This window comes from Myxocyprinus asiaticus, chromosome 10, assembly GCF_019703515.2.
Source record: "Myxocyprinus asiaticus isolate MX2 ecotype Aquarium Trade chromosome 10, UBuf_Myxa_2, whole genome shotgun sequence".
Taxonomy (NCBI): domain Eukaryota; kingdom Metazoa; phylum Chordata; class Actinopteri; order Cypriniformes; family Catostomidae; genus Myxocyprinus; species Myxocyprinus asiaticus.
The window spans coordinates 11,644,532-11,661,248 of NC_059353.1; the positions used below are offsets into that span (position 1 = coordinate 11,644,532).

The window sequence follows — 16,717 nt, forward strand, 5'->3', positions numbered from 1 at the left end:
GCTTTGGTTCATTAATGAAATGCTCCATTGGAGGTGCTATGCCATTGCCATTTTCAGTCGACCGCCCTGACAAGCACAAGAGATTCAACATATACAGTAGTCCCTCTGCAGTATAAAGGTGGCTATAAATGGTTTAATATAGACTATACAAGGAGGACAAAACCAGTCACAATTCAGTATGCAAATAAATGTGAGTAATCGCAAATTCGCAATTCAAATATTACAATGACATCATTGCTGTCAATCAAATTATAAATCTGAGAATTCTATTAATATAAGTCAATGGGAAAATTTCAATCTGAAATTTCTTAAAAAGTATTTAGTTAACAAAAACCAAAATGAGATAACCAAGTTTCAATTAAATGGTTTGGACTGAATTAATTGCACAGGTTTAATACTTAGGATTTGGAATTCAGAACAAACCCCCAAATCTCGAAACCACTGAAATAATGTTGACAATCACCAGGTCTTATTGTATATTTGAAAATGAGATTATATCTCTTAATATCTTGTCAATTATATGCAGTACTGCACCTGACAGACACAAAGCAGCTTTCCGTTGTTAATGTGCAGAGGAAGCGGAGCAGTTGTTCTCCAACTAAAAATGTTTCAACATAGTCCATTAGAATTAGTCACAATACTTTTAAGTGGCGAATTCGTACCAATTTGTACAACTTCATTCATATGAAAATGTAAGACTTATACATCAAACAATCACATATGCTTCAGGAACACTGCGCTGTGCATGTTGTAATAGATGACAGAACAGAACGCTTCACCATGAAGTGTGTAGTGCCTGCAGACTATGTTTATATAATTAAATGACAGTATTTTACACTTTAATAATCACACTAGGCCACTTAAACAACCACTTATCAAGATCTGTAAAGCTAACCTCAAAAACGCACACAAAATAAAAAGCTTTCATGTCAAAATAAAAGCTTGATTCAACATTTCATCAGAGTTCCTGGGGGCGGGGAGGGGAAGGATGTGGTGGGATTCCTGGATGGGCTCCTTCTAAGTCTGCTCGATGTGGCAGGGCATGGGCTGGAGGTCGAGCGAGCTCACGGGGTTCCGGTTCAAGGATCCACGGAGGGAGGCAGGCCCCGATCGATTCTGGCCAAGTTTCTGGGATTGTCCGGTGGAGATCTTGTGTTGTGCGAGGCGAGAAATGGGGGAGGGCTTTCTTGGAGGAATCACGGCATCTTCTTGTTCCCAGCAAATTCAACAGGAGAGGGACGTGATCGATTCAGGGAATGCGGGAAACCTTTGCATCAACAGGGGGTCACTTTTGCACTGATGTTCCCGACCAGATTGAGAGTGGATGCTGTGGAGGGCCTTGGAGCATTTACATGCCCACAGCAAGCGATGTCCTTCATGGGATCAATGGAGTGGTGGGTCATCTTTTGGTATTCACTTTGCAGCCACTTGGACTGGCTCACTGAACATTCGTTTGACTGAGGAAACTGAGCGCTTTTTTTTTTTTGTGCTGGTTCCGCCTAGCGGCTGGAGTTTATTTTGTAGAATGGCAAACCTTCACGACACTTTTATGGATGAACCTACACGCTCTTTGTACTTATTCCTCCTATTGGCTGGAGTTTGTTTTGCAGAATAGTTCTTTCAAAGACATTGGAGTGATTTATGTAATTTGCCTGAACTCATGTTGTAGCTGAGTGGACCAGCTCACTGAACATTTGCTTGACTGTTTGAAGAATATGTGCGCTTTTTTGTGCTGGTTCCGCCTAGTGGCTGGAGCATATTTTGTAGAGTAACGCACCTTAAGGACAGTTTTTTGGATGAATCTACATGCTCTTTGTGTTTATTCTGCCTATTGGCAGGAGTTTGTTTTATAGATTATATTTTGATGTGTAATTCTGTCTCACAAAATTTGTATAGAAACACCAGACTTGAGTAATCTGACAGGAAAGTTGTCGTGGGGGCTGTCGTAGGCATGCATGGACTGTTTGAGTTTGGAGGGATGGACGCCAGTTTGTGCTGTCGTGCGCAGAGTTAATGCGCATGTTTTTCTTTTTCTGTTTGTTTTGTTCTAGGGGAAGTTTGGGTTTTGATGGTCGCACCAATGTTGGAAATGGCCATATTGAAGCAAAAGTTTGCAAGCCCCTTAGAGCAACACTGACGCTTCAGTCAATCAGATTTCTTTATATATATATATATATATATATATATATATATATATATATATATATATATATATATATATATCTAAGTCCCTCATTTCATCTGTTGTTGATTGCTTAATTGGAAACATTTAGTCTCAGATCACACCCTGGTATGTTTAGAGGTGTTGCCACATACGGAGAAAAAGAAATAATATAGTTGGTGCTTTAATGTATCCCTTTTGCAAAATCCTGAATTCCAACAAATGCTAAAGACTGAAATCAATGTCTAGATGGAGACCAACTGGTCCTCAGTATCCTCTGTGGGCGTGGCTTGGGAGGCACTTAAGGTGGTTCTTAGGAGTCGGATCATACATTATGCCTCATTCACCAAAAGATCCAAAGTACAAGAACTCGTGGAATTGGAAGGGAATATTAAAAGTGCAGAAGCAGAGCTGAAGTACTGAATGTCGTCTAATGGCCTCATGGAATTAACCTGACTGAAATACAGATAGAATTCTATTTTGTTGCGGAAGGTGGAGTTTTGGCTATTTAGGGCAAGACAGTCATTCTTTCAGTCGGGGGACAAAGCAGGGAAGCTTCTGGCTAGATATATAAAACAGAGAGTGTCTTTTCCTACCATACCCTCAGTGAAATCTGCTGGTGGTGAAATATTTACCTCAGCCATTGATATTAATAATGCTTTTAAAGAATTCTATCTTGATCTCTATAGTTCCACATCTTTGTCTATTGATGAGGATATTAGAAACTTTGTGAAACCATTAGAACTTCCTAAACTGATGACTGAGCAAAGGAATTCTCTTGATTCTGAGATAACCTTGGAGGACCTTGGTGAGGTAATTAAGTCCTTGCCTACAGGCAAGGCTCCGGGGCCAGATGGCTTTTGCTAGAAGTTTATACGGAATCATTAAAGAATGGAAAGCTTCCGCCAACCATGACGCAAGCCCGGATCAGTCTGATGCTTAAAAAGGACAAAGATCCAAGCGAGTGTAAGAGTTACCATCCAATTTCCCTGATCCAGTCAAAAATTCTGGCTAACCGATTAAGTAAAGTTATGACATCTCTTATACATATAGATCAGGTGGGATTTATTCGGGGCCATAACTCTTCTGATAACATTAGGCATTTCATTAATGTCATGCGGGCAGTGGCAAACAATCAGACTCTGGTTCCCCACTCTTATTTAAAGCAATTTGATAGCATAGCAAAGTCCATCATTTGGAATGGTAAACATCCCAGATTACATTTCAGTAAGTTACATGGCGGATTGACAAAGGTGGGCTAGGCCTACCCAAGATTTTGTTTTATTATTATGCATTCGTTCTCAGACATTTGGCTCATTGGTCGCTCCCACCTGAGAAAGCCCCTCCCTGGTTTTGTATTGAATAGGGATGCACCGATCCGATAGCTGGATCGGTATCGGCTCCGATACTGAAGCTTTTCGATGGATCGGGTATCGGTCCGACGAGCTCGATCCAAATCTGTGTGTTAGTCATGTTTGTTACTGTCAAGCTCCAAAATTACATAAAAAACCCATAAAAACACAATTGAAGTAGTTCATGTGACTTGTGCATTTTATTCAAAAACACTTGAAGACATGCAATAGCTCTGTGAATCACAAAAGGCTGTTTTATAAGTAAATATATAAAATGCACGTGCAGCTCCAGCGCATCAGTGAATGGCGCTGCTTTGATTACACACACACTCTTGGTTATTTTTAGCCTTCAGGCGGTGCACAATATTTGAGCGCTACTCACGAAAAACATCTCGGATGTGGATGCTCAGATGTTCGGTTCACTTATAATATGTATTTAGAACGGCACCGGAGGTACATTTTACCAGAATTTGAATAAGAAGCTAATTAATCTACTGTGAACTTGCCTAAAAACAGACACATACAGGATTTCCTGGAGAGTTTAGAATGTCAAAATAAAAGCGTGAGGGTTTAAAAGTTAAAGGTGCACCAAGGTAATCCAGAGAGGTAGACAATAAACAGGCAAGAGGTCAGGGCAGGTGGCAGACAATCACAGGTTATATCCAGGTAAACAAGGCAGTAATAGTAGGCAGGCAGCAACGGGTCAAAACAGGGTGAACAGTCCAGGATCATACACAGGTAATGCAATAAACACAGAGAATGCTCAGAAATGTCAGCCAGGGCAAAACAAGACTTCGCAATCACAGCAAGTGAGAGTGAGACTTAAATAGCTGAATGAATTGGAAACAGGTGAATAGGTAATCATTGACAGGTACGGGGATTATGGGAAATGGAGTCCAGAGAGTTAAAGTCAATCCCCAGGTGATGGAGCCCTCTGGTGGTGAGCGGGAGGAAAAACAAAGGTGGGATTCATGACAACTATATATTACTATTAAAATATATTATTATCATTTGTTTACAAATTAAACTGATTATGCAAAAAAACAACACTGGTATCGGATCGGGATCGGTTTCGGCCGATACTGAGATTTCCGATATCAGAAGAGAAAAAGTGGTATCGGTGCATCCCTAGTATTAAACAGGAAGTTCTTGCCCCTATTTCGCCATTACAAAGCTTTTCTATCAAACTAACCAGAGAAGTTTAGTTACACCCCCTTATCTCGCATTTGCACTTGGTATGGACAAAAGTGTCCAGAATGTTTAATTCGGACATTTATTTAAATGCTGCCTCGAGTATATGGCTGAACTCAAAATTATGTATTGATAAGTCCCCTTTCTGCTGGTCAGAGTGGATTGTGACGGGGTTACTACACTCGGTGACCTATATGAGAGTGGAGTACTGGGGGGGTGGGTGAATGTTGTTATGTTTATTTAATTTGTTGAATGGAATCAATAAAAAATGTTAATAATAAAAAATACATACAATACAATGTAATTATTCTGTGACTACATGTCGTTCTGCAAAATTCTCACAAGATTCTGCAACTGAGGCTGAGGTACGGGTAGGTTTATGAGTAAGGGTAGGGTTAGAGTTTAGATTAGGGTTAGGGTTTAGGATAAAGTTTGGGGTAGGGTTAGGTTTAGGATTAGGGGGTAAGGTTAACAGTGTAACTACAGATGTAATTAAATGCAGTTACTTTAAATGTAAGTACAATGCAACAAGATGTATGTACATAATAAGTACATTGTATCAAATGCTTAAGTACATAGTAGGTAAAGACGCCTAATATAAAGTGGGTCCATAATAATAATGTTTAATCAATATCTCACAAGCAAGCATGCTGAATAAAGGTTTTTATAAATGTTTTCATTTATACTGTGATGCTATGCTGTGCAGCTTTTTATTTACTTTCACACCACTTTTATTTTTTTTTTTAACTTTTATTTGACAAAAAAAGACCAATGTTGTGTTTTAGATTATTCTGTGAGGATCTTTACAGAATCACTTTATTTGATAAAAATAAAAAAAGCAATGGTATGTTGAAAAGCAATTGTTATATTTTCATTAGGGCTTCAAAATTTAAAGTGTTAATTTTTGTGATTAATAGTTGACTGTTTAAGGTGTTAAAAAAATTAACGCAATTAATGCATTATCTGTTTTTTTTTTTTTTGCTTCCTGAAATTTCACTAATGTTTTCCCCAATTCCTGTGGCTAAAATTGGCATATATACGTTTCCTGGAGGCACACACTTGACTCGACTTCACATCCTAGCACAGAATCTAATTGTGTGGAGCAGTGCATGCTTATTCATTACGACCAACACATGTCCCGAGCGTAATAAACACTGGAGTGGATTTACTGCACAGAGAATGGAGACTTTACCCGCAAGCACTGAGCCAGGTTTGGGAGAGATACGAGCAAGCTACCATATCTCTTTGCATCACCCGAAAATGCTCACTCACTCTCATCTGAACCAGTGTCAAAAGCTAAACTGCGCAAGAGAGAGAGCCAAGCATGTGCGCGATAGAGACTGAACAGCAGCCAAAGAAAATAATCATTTTGAGAATTTAACTTTCAGCCAATTAAACTTCAGCATTCAGTTTGTTTTACAGTATATCTGCTTGTAATGTCTTTTAATGACAATGACAATGTTAAGTTTATCTAGCCAATAAAGCTTGAATTGAATTGAATGAATTAACTGAATTAACTGAATCTGCCAACTTGATCCTTAAACTTTTAATTACAGCATATCTGATTTTATGGCATGTACTTGTATCAGAGATTTATACCTGTTAAAATGTGTCTAATTAACTCTCTTATCTGCAAAAAACTGAACATATTAACATGTACACATTTAAATAATTAAAATACATGATAACTAAACAATTTCTTGCATGAAAACAAATTAAAGTTTCAACAGGCCCTACTTGAAGCAATGTTTACTTAATTGAAAAACAATTGAAGGTTGTTTTAACTTATTATTTACATTGATATTTAACTTTTTTAATAGACTAAAAAAGTGTGTTCAACTGCATATTACCCATTTTTGCTGTGGTATCGAACTATGTATCGAGAATCATGAAATTTTATTGGTCCCGACTACTGAAATTTTGCTATGGTGACAACCCTATTTCTATCTATTGCTTATATTTACTGATTGCTCAATAAAGTCAAGAGAGAAAACATTTTTTTTTTTTTACTAATTTATTGTGAGAATATTTCTCTAAAAGCTACCATAGTTTAGTGCATTTGGAAGGCAATTATTGTAATATATTTTCAATTAAATAAGATCATCTGAGAGAAGCACTTCTTGAGAATATCTCACAAGTACTGACTGCACTGGAGCATCAGCATGTTTAGCTAACTGCAACTAGGTCAACATGTCTGAAACAAGCAAACTGTCTGATTGCATAAAGCATTCCTCAGATATTTAGCCAAACTGAAACCAAACTAAGATTTGTGATTTTGTGTTTGTTACAAACCTGCTCTCATAAGAACGCAGATATCAGCCTGTAACTTGTTAATGTAGATTTTTATCAAGAGAGATAAATGAAGTAATAGTTAATATATAATCAATAAGTAAATTAGTCTAAATAAAATTGTAAATAATTTAGGAATGATTGTTAACCAGGCTATATGATGACTTGTAGTGGCTACACTGGCTTGAATTAACATTTTGAGCTGTTAGAATAATTCATATATTCAGATCACCTGTTGTGGCTGTCAATTCCCTTAACTACTGTGCTACTGTAAGGAACATGGCTCATATTAGTCCTCCAATTTGCGACCTGAAGAACATTTATCAGTTTTACTCTTGATAATAGCTCACAGATTAAGCACTGAACTTCTGCTGTGTTTATATGATTGTTCTAATATAGCTTGAATAAAGCTCAACAGCCGCGACTAAATGAACTCTCAATATAAATCTGATGATCGAACAGGATTAATAATTAAGCAGCAAACGACTCTTACAATCAGTTTAAACAATGAACTGGGGCACCGGGTTACACGCAGCAGACTGCAATATTTTCAAACACTATCAGTATCTGCACAGACAGATTTAACAGCATTGGAGATTTCTATTGTGTTGATTATCATATTCGACAAAGAGCAGAAGTTTATAACGCGATTAATAATCGCCGCCTATCTGAACTCCGAAATGTTGTCATGTGCAGCAGCGATGCCTCAATAGTCTTTATTAATCTTGTATTCAGGGCGAAACCGGTTTAAAATCCAGTTAAACACACACCGATGTGCTGAATTTCACTCCTAAGGTTTATAAGCAGCTAGATTTATTTTCGCTGCACGTTCAACAGTTGTTGTCAACGTGCCACTATTAGGCTACTTTCAACTTGTAAACAAACATAAACACACTTACCATGTCATATCAGCAGGACATTCGTGTAACGCTTCGTGATCAGCCACAACGAGCCCCAAAGAGATCAGTCATCATGACACGATCAGGTACAGCAAAATTCCGTTTCAGATGTACTGAGTCAGAGTTCTGCTTTCAAGCACGCAAACAGTTCACACAATTTATCGAGGACTAACAGAGAGTACATGTCTTACTTCCTGGTTACACATGTCCTGAGAAGGACACGAGAACACGTATCATTATGTTCTCGCTGGAAGCGAATGACGTTTTGTATCTGAATATCTGAATGTCAAAGCAAGAAAACGCAACTAATCACAGGCGGGACAAAACTGAATGGAGGATCATATTGTGCAATTTGTTTATAGAACATTTGTAGTTATGCAACTGCAGTTGCAGCGCTGAACTTTATTGACATTCCTCAAACATTATGGTTAGGGTAAAGGTTCTCAACCTTTTAATATAGTTTAATTTGACTTGTTTTAAATAAGTCATTCTGAGGATTCCTTAGAAGTTTGCTGAGGGCCCCTAGTGGGCCCCTGTCCCCTTGTTGAGAACCAGTGGGTTAGGGGCCGTTCACACCAAACTTTGTTTTTATCCGTCCAAGCTTATTTTCCTTTTTTTTGTTCTTTGACCATTACGCCAGGTTTTTAGATGTCATGACTAGTTGAAAAGAACTTTAACTTTTAAAAACCTGTCTTGATTCGTTATTCGTTACGCTCAAAGTATGAAATTAACTTTTTTGCCCCACAGCCACTTTTCTGAAAAGATTGCATGCTTTTTTCTACTATATACAGTGTTGGGTAAGTTACTTAAAATAGTAATTCACTAGAAATTACTAATTACTTTTCAAAAATTGTAATCAGATTACTTATTACTTAACTGAAAAAGTAATCACATTACTAATTACTTTACAGTTACTTTCTAAAACACTTCTCCGCTCAACAAATTAATTCAAAATAATGTCTTATCAATGCTCAAAACTCATCTGCCACAATAATGTAATATATTCGATTTATCTGAATTATTGTATATATATATATATATATATACACGCAGTATATTGTATTTATAATTATTTCTACATATATTTATTATTATTAAATCATATTGAATTAGGTCATTATCAAAATATGGTGACAAACATGTCCCTTGACTTTTCAGTCAGGAAAAAGCAAAACAAAATAAGTAATTCATAATTTAATTAATTAAAAAATAATGTTTGTCCCTTGATTTCATGTCATTGCTGTTATCAATGTTTAAAATTTTTTTGAGATTACAAAATTGGAAAACAACTTCCAAGGTCAAAGTTGGAAGTCCAAGGTCAGAAGAAGAAGAGGCTGCTCAAATGTGCATAGTGATTTTGAAAAACGTATTAATTTACATTTTAACTATAATTAATTATTAATGAACATGGTTCATTTAAATATGTCAGTGCTGTTACATAAAATAATAAAATAAAGAACAGTCAAATTGTCCTTTATTTTTATTCATAATTTTAATAGCAAAAACTGATTTTTTTTTTTTTTTTTTTTTTTTTTTAATAGAAGAACAGTTTAAATTACAGAATTATTTTTTATTTATTTGGGGGCCTTTCTCAGCAAATATTGATATATGCTATTAATTAATTGGTGTATCTTGTAATTATTTATTTTTTAAGTTTGGTGGGTTGCATTTTTTTAAATATATATAGGCTATATATATATAATTATTTTTTAATCATCTGGGGTTGGACGCATCAAGCACCTCAGAGCAACGCTGGGGATTCGGCCTCTCACACCGGCCAGACGGCAAAATTAAAGGACCCCCGGGGACGGCAAACCTTGCTGTACGGTGAACCGGTCGGACGTTGAATGGGCTGGTGTAGATCCAGGGCTTTTTTCAGCAGTCCTCTTCTCACCCCAGGAGTGCTCTCTGGCCAGGTGTTCTGTTCTCATACATCAAAGGGGGCTTGAGCACCTGTCCTTTTTCTTCCTCAAGAGAAAGTACCCTTTTTTCTGGGGTGCTTTTTTTTTTTTTTTTTTAAATAAATGAATATATAGATATATTCCTGTTTGTGCACAGCTTCCCTGTCAAACAAATATATTTATTGAATAAAAAAAATCAAAATATCAGGTCAGGAGATGAGACTTTGTCGAGTTCCGATGCCTTCCCTCTCTCCCTCCCTCTGCGCAGCACACATCGGCACATCAGACAGGCAGACAGTAGCCCCTCCCAGCTCCTATCCCAGTTGTGTTTTTCTTGGCTTGTGTGGAGGTGAGTGGTGATGAACAAATGACTAAGCTACCAGTGCCTCGACTTTACAGCTAATTAGCCAAATATAGTTAACTTGTGTCTTGCTAACATGCATGAATCATGAGCTACTATTAGCTAATGTAATAAGTTAGCTAAAGTTTTGTGACGAGGCAGACGAGAAATGAGGATCTAAATGCAGCTTTAATGAAAAACAAAAGGTGAACGAAGTTACTCAGAATTAAACGAAACAAAAACATGGGAAACCAGGCACAGAACATGAAAACACATGTAAAGACTGACAAATTAACAGGGGAAACAAGGGCTTAAATACACAAGGGAAGACAAGGAACACCTGGGGAAACAATCAGAGAACGAGGAACACATGGGGAAACAATCAGAGAGAACCCTACAAAAGGACTACAAAACCACAGGAAACAGGAACTAAACAACGTCTAAGCAAAAAAACACAGGGAATACGTGACAGAGCCTCCCTTTTAAGGAGCGGATTCCAGATGCTCCATAAAAACAAAAACAAATTATCCATGGGGTGTGGGGGAAAACAGGTAGTTCAGGGGGGCACAAGGGGCAAACAGGCAGTTCAAGGGGGCACAAGGGGAGCAGAGGAACAAGGCGAAGACAGGGAGGCTTGAGACCAAAGCGGAACTGGAGGGAAGGGGAGTCAGGGGTTCAGAGGGCTGAGGTGGAGCTGGGGGCTCGGAAGACCGAGGCAGAGCCAGTGGGAGTGAGGAGACCAGAGCAGATCAGGCAGGTGGCTAGGAGACCAAGGGGACCACAGCAGATCAGGCGGACAGCCTGGAGATCAGAGCAGATCAGGCGGACGGCCTGGAGACCGGAGCAGATCAGGCGGACGGCCTGGAGACCGGAGCAGATCAGGCGGACGGCCTGGAGACCGGAGCAGATCAGGCGGCCGCAGGGCCGAGACAGGGTCAGGGGGCCTGGGAGGCGGCCGCAGGGCCGGTCAGGGGGCCTGGGTGGCGGCCGCAAAGGACTCTCGGGAACGACCTCCGTGGGCGTGGGCTTGGGAACGACCTCCGTGGGCGTGGGCATGGGCGGAAACTCGGAAACAGAAACTTTTCTCCTTCTCCTCCTCTGGGGCAATGCTGGCTCTGGGATGGATGAGGCTGGTAACGCTGGCTCTGGGACGGACGAGGCTGGCGTGGGCGTTGGTTCGTTGGCCGTGGCAGGCGTGGCCGTTGGCCGTGGCAGGCATGGCCGTTGGCCCGTTGGCCTTGGCAGGCGTGGAGACAGGGGCCGAAGATGCAGGTTTTGGCCCAGGGTTCCCGCCATAATCCACTGTATATGGGGAGCCGCAAAGTTCCAGAGCCATCTCCACATATTCACCGAGCGTCCAGTGAGGATCAGCCGGAGGCATCAATTCCTTCAGTGCACTATTCAGACTGGCCCGGAAGAAAACCACCAGAGAGCAGACTGGATAGAGCACTAAATTTGATAGCTCTAAAAACTCACGGGCATGATCCTCAACTGGATGGTCCCCTTGCTCAAGGAGCAGAATTCTGACAGTTGCTAGATCCATTTTTGGTTCAGTCTTTCTGTGACGAGGCAGACGAGGAATGAGGATCTAAATGCGGCTTTAATGAAAAGCAAAAGGTGAACAAAGTCACTCAGAATTAAAATAAACAAAAACATGGGAAACCAGGCATAGAACATGTAAAGAACAGAACACATGTAAAGACTGACAAACTAAACAGGGGAAACAAGGGCTTAAATACACAAAGGAAGACAAGGAACACCTGGGGAAACAATCAGAGAACAAGGAACACGTGGGGAAACAATCAGAAAGAACCAATCATGAAAAAAAATAAAACTACAAAAGGACTACAAAACCACAGGAAACAGGAACTAAACAAGAATTTCAACATAAATGTCTAAGCAAAAAACACAGGGAATACGTGACAAGTTTAACTAAGGCAATATATCATGGCCATACAGTCTAATGTACTGTACTTAATGGAGACACTACAGGTGAATACAGTAAAATTTGTGTCTAATAACGTCATCACGATCGCCACATTGATATGCAAATTAGGCGTTAACTAATTAAAGTGTGCTAATTTGCATACATTTGACAAGGCACTGCAGGTGAATAGGATAAACAAATTTAGTTATAAAGCATATCACCACAGAACTTCCCCAGTTAATGACTTACATCAAGAGTCTTTTCCCCTGAAATGTTACGTTTAAATATGCAGATTAGCTTGTATTGGTTAATTTAGAAGAAATCTACAGATGCAAATAGACGGAGGGTAGGCTTAAAACAAACACCATCTAAATATGTATTTTGGAAGTTTTCTTTCCATTAGAGTAAAAGAAGACATGGAAGCAAAATAGACCAAATCTCAAAATTGACCACTACATGAAAAAAGTGTCCTGCCTTAAACAGTAACTTCATAATTTTCATCGTAGGCTCCTCATCTAAAACGATTTATTGCCTTTTGCAAAATAAACAAATTATTAGTGAAACTGCCCCTCTCCTTGGTGCAGTCATTTATTCTAAATATATACTTGAAACTAGTAGCATAGAAAACATGCACATTATGGCATAGTTTCCTTTGCTGTTGCCTGCTCTTGTGATAAACCTAGTGAATACTAAATTAGACCATGGTCTCTGTGTGAACTGATTATTTTGTAGAAATCTGTTGAGTATGAAACAATTGCGTGAGTGTGAGGGAATTAAAATAAATTGGTGAGGAATTCAGAGTTGTGTTAATATATTTAATGTTTTGTTTGAAAAACATTTTTTTAAATAAATAATTATGAGAAGTGCCCTTTTTTTCCACTTGAGCCCCTGCCCCCCCAAAATGTCGGTTATCAACATATATAGAGCACGCTGTATATATTACACTGAATTTATAATCCAATCTTATGCAAAGCATGCTGGGAACTGGAAATCGCTTGCCCGGTTTCAACAATGCATTGATGCAACAATTATTATTCACATAGTCCCAACACAGTTGGACTAAGTGAACATACAGCAGATGGATTGAACACAATGAAATTAAGTTGAGATCAAATGCCAAAGAATAGTGTTGCATTAGCCCATTTTAAATAAGTTAATTGAACAAGCAGTAAAAATCACATTGAGTGAACACCATCCGTAAGAAGTCTGAATTCATTTGAACACTTTATAGCAATGTGATCATATCAATTGATGATGATTGTATTGAATAACGCTTGGACTTTTGTCTCATGTCAAACATAAATGTATTAAGTTGATTTCAAGTGTACTGGTTTAGTATTTTCAATAGAGCTGCTTTCCCTTTTTTTTCATATAACACATAATAATACCATAATATTATTATTATTATCATAATGGTACATTTGCAAATTGCAACATACACATAGAGGCTAAAAAGTAGACTAGCACAGAAAATAAACTTCTTGTTCAAGCACCATTTCTGATGCTGTACTGAATTATTATGACTACACATGGCAATTCATGTCACAGCATGCCCTTGGCTCTGTACAGTTACGTATGCAGCAACAAATATGTGGAATTATTATGTCAAAATACAGAGAACCTGCAGGTGCTTTTACAATGCATGTAAAACACAAACTTCTCCATGGAAATAAAGCTAAATAAACTCAGAGCACTGCGCCTATAATGGCCAGAGATCATTTGCAGCATTCACATATACACCGATCAGCCACAACATTAAAACCACCTGCATAATATTGTGTAGGTCACCCTCATTCTGAGATGCTATTCTTCTCACCACTATTGTACAGAGCGGTTATCTGAGTTACCGTAGACTTTGTCAGATCAAACCAGTCAGGCCATTCTCTGTTGACCTCTCATCAACAAGGCATTTCCGTCCACAGAACTGCCACTCACTGGATGTTTTTTTTTTTGTTTGTTTTTGGCACCATTCTGAGTAAATTCTAGAGACTGTTTGTGTAAATCCCAGGAGATCAGCAGTTACAGAAATACTCAAACCAGACCATCTGGCACCAACAATCATCCATGCGATTATCTAATCAGCCAATCATGTGGCAGCAGTGCAGTGTATTAAATCATCCAGATACGGGTCAGGAGCTTCAGTTAATTTTCACATCAACCATCAGAATGGGGAAAAAATGTGATCTCAGTGATTTGGAGCATGGCATGATTGTTGTCAGTTGAAATGTTGTCGGTGCTTTATAGAATAAAACAAAAATGTTAATTTTACTCAAACACATACCTATAAATAGTAAATCATGAGAAATCAGATAATTTTGCAGTGGTCTATTAATTTTTTCCAGAGCTGTATACATTGAGAGGAACAAGTCCCCCCCAATAATTGATATCCTTGTTGCTGTTCTGCTGCAGTCCATTATGCACTGCTGTCTAATTGTCATTAAGGTGTTGCAGGAATAACATAATGGTTTAAAAATGTACATTTTAGCGTGATCAGTAGTCTAACACCGCTCGTCAATGTCACTTGAGATAGCCAATCAAATAGATGAAGTCAGGACTCAAATTTAAGATGCTAAGCGGGAACCTTGTGGATTATTCCAGCGACACACAGCACACTGTGCAAGCACAGGTTAAGAGTGTTTGTGTCTTGTAAGATGTAAGTATCTAACTAAACATGCAATTTCTGACCACTGTTTTATGATTGAAATGTTGTACCGACCGACAGTAATTTCCAAGGGTGCAAACAATTCACCATTTGGCAAAATTCACCGTTTGGAATTGAAAATATTTCATGTACAGTACGTGATTTGTATGTCATTCATAACTGTGAATGTGAAAACATTAATGGAGCAGTTTTCAGCGAATCAGGCTTAAGACAAAGAGCGAACGTGTGTATATTGTAAAGGAACTGGAAGAATGAGGTAATCTGCCAGGCTTTTGAAGTAGCTTTTTAGAAAATTCACTTGATATTAGCTTCCCAAAAAGAAATAGAACATAAGACCTGTGACTTGTGACTTTCATTGTGTTTTTAGGTTGTGGCAAGGACAGTGTCATATATTTTTAATGCAAATATTATTAGGTAATAATTTACAATCAATTTAAGATTTTCTAAATAATTTATTTGTCTTTGATTCATTCTGAATTGTGTACAGCATCTCCTAAGACTCTTCTTTTAAAAGAGACCATTTTATTTTGAGTATGTCTTGTCAGGTCTGTGCTCAAAAAATTATCCACCAGTTAAAGGTGTAGTTCACCTAAAAATGGAAAATGTACTTTTACTCACTCATTTACTCATCACCGATCCTTCACCAAATTTTTACACTGTGGCTTGAAGGCCTCTCCAGGTCTCCGTCTTACCATTAGATGACCAGGTGGAGGATCGGTGATGATCTGGGGGTGCTTCAGCAAAGCTGGAATCGGGCAGATTCGTCTTTGTGAAGGACACATGAATCAAGCCACATACAAGTTTATTCCACCAAATATTGATTTCTGAACTCTTCCTAAGTTTAAACATTAGTATTGTGCAGTTTAAAAATGAATATGAACTTGTTTTCTTTGCATTTTTCGAGGTCTGAAAACATTGCATCTTTTTTGTTATTTTGATAATTTTCTGCAAATAAATGCTCTAAATGACAATATTTTTATTTGGAATTTGGAAGAAATGTTGTCAGTACTTTATAGAATAAAACAAAAATGTTCATTTTACTCAAAAAAATACCTATAAATAGTAAATCCAGAAAAACTGATAATTTTGCAGTGGTCTCTTAATTTTATCCAGAGCTGTATTGTGGTTACAGCCGTGAGTTCTACTGTCGATTTTTTACGATGTGACTTCACCAAGTGTTTTTGTGATCTCTGATCACAATCATTCAAGATTTTTTTCCAACGACATTTCTTCCACAAAGCTGAAGGTTCACCACTATCCTTCCAGGTTTTAATAATGCGTTGGACAGTTCTTAACCCAATTCCAGTGATTTCAGCAATCTCCTGTTGTTTTCTTTGCTTGATGCAGGCCAATAATTTGCCCCTTCTGAAACACAGTAAAACAATTTCCACGACCACAGGATACGTCTTCCGACATGGTTGTTTAAGAAATGAGAAGCTACACACTGCATCAGTTAGTGTTAAAATAATTGTTGCCAGCTGAAACATTTTAATCACTTCAATAATGATCCAATCATAGGCTCTTAAGTATCTGCTTATTTAAATCAAAACAGCAACTTTTTTTGGCCAGGCAGTGTATAATTCTTTTGGTAAACTAAAGTAGTTTTTAAGTCCTTTTTTACTATAAATTATACTCCCTGCACAGTAGGTGGCGATATGCAAGAAGAATGCAAATCACCATAAACAAAAGAAGAATGTGAAAGTGAAAGTGGAGAGTTATAGTAATAAAATAACTTAAATATTGATCTGTTTCTAACCACACCTATCAAATCACTTCTGAAGATATGCATTCAACCACTGGAGTCATATGGATTACTTTTATGCTACCTTAATGTGCTTTTTGGAGCTTTAAAGTTCTGGAAACCATTCACTTGCATTGTATGGACCTACAGAGCTGAGATATTCTTACAAAAAATAAATAAAATAAAAATAAAATCATACACATCTGGGATGGCATGAGGGTAGGAAAATGATGAGAGAATTTTAATTTTTGGGT

The 16,717-nt window shown here is 38.1% G+C and overlaps 1 protein-coding gene across 1 annotated transcript in view; it reads right to left on the reverse strand.

Moving 5' to 3' along the window:
- LOC127447047 (nuclear receptor subfamily 1 group I member 3-like) overlaps nt 1-8,205 on the reverse strand; it is a 57,777-nt gene extending 49,572 nt beyond the window's left edge. The window contains exon 1 of the mRNA XM_051708533.1: nt 7,893-8,205. The gene's annotated coding sequence lies outside the window, so the exon portion shown is untranslated. The remainder of the gene's footprint in view (nt 1-7,892) is intronic.
- Nucleotides 8,206-16,717: the final 8,512 nt, after the last annotated feature.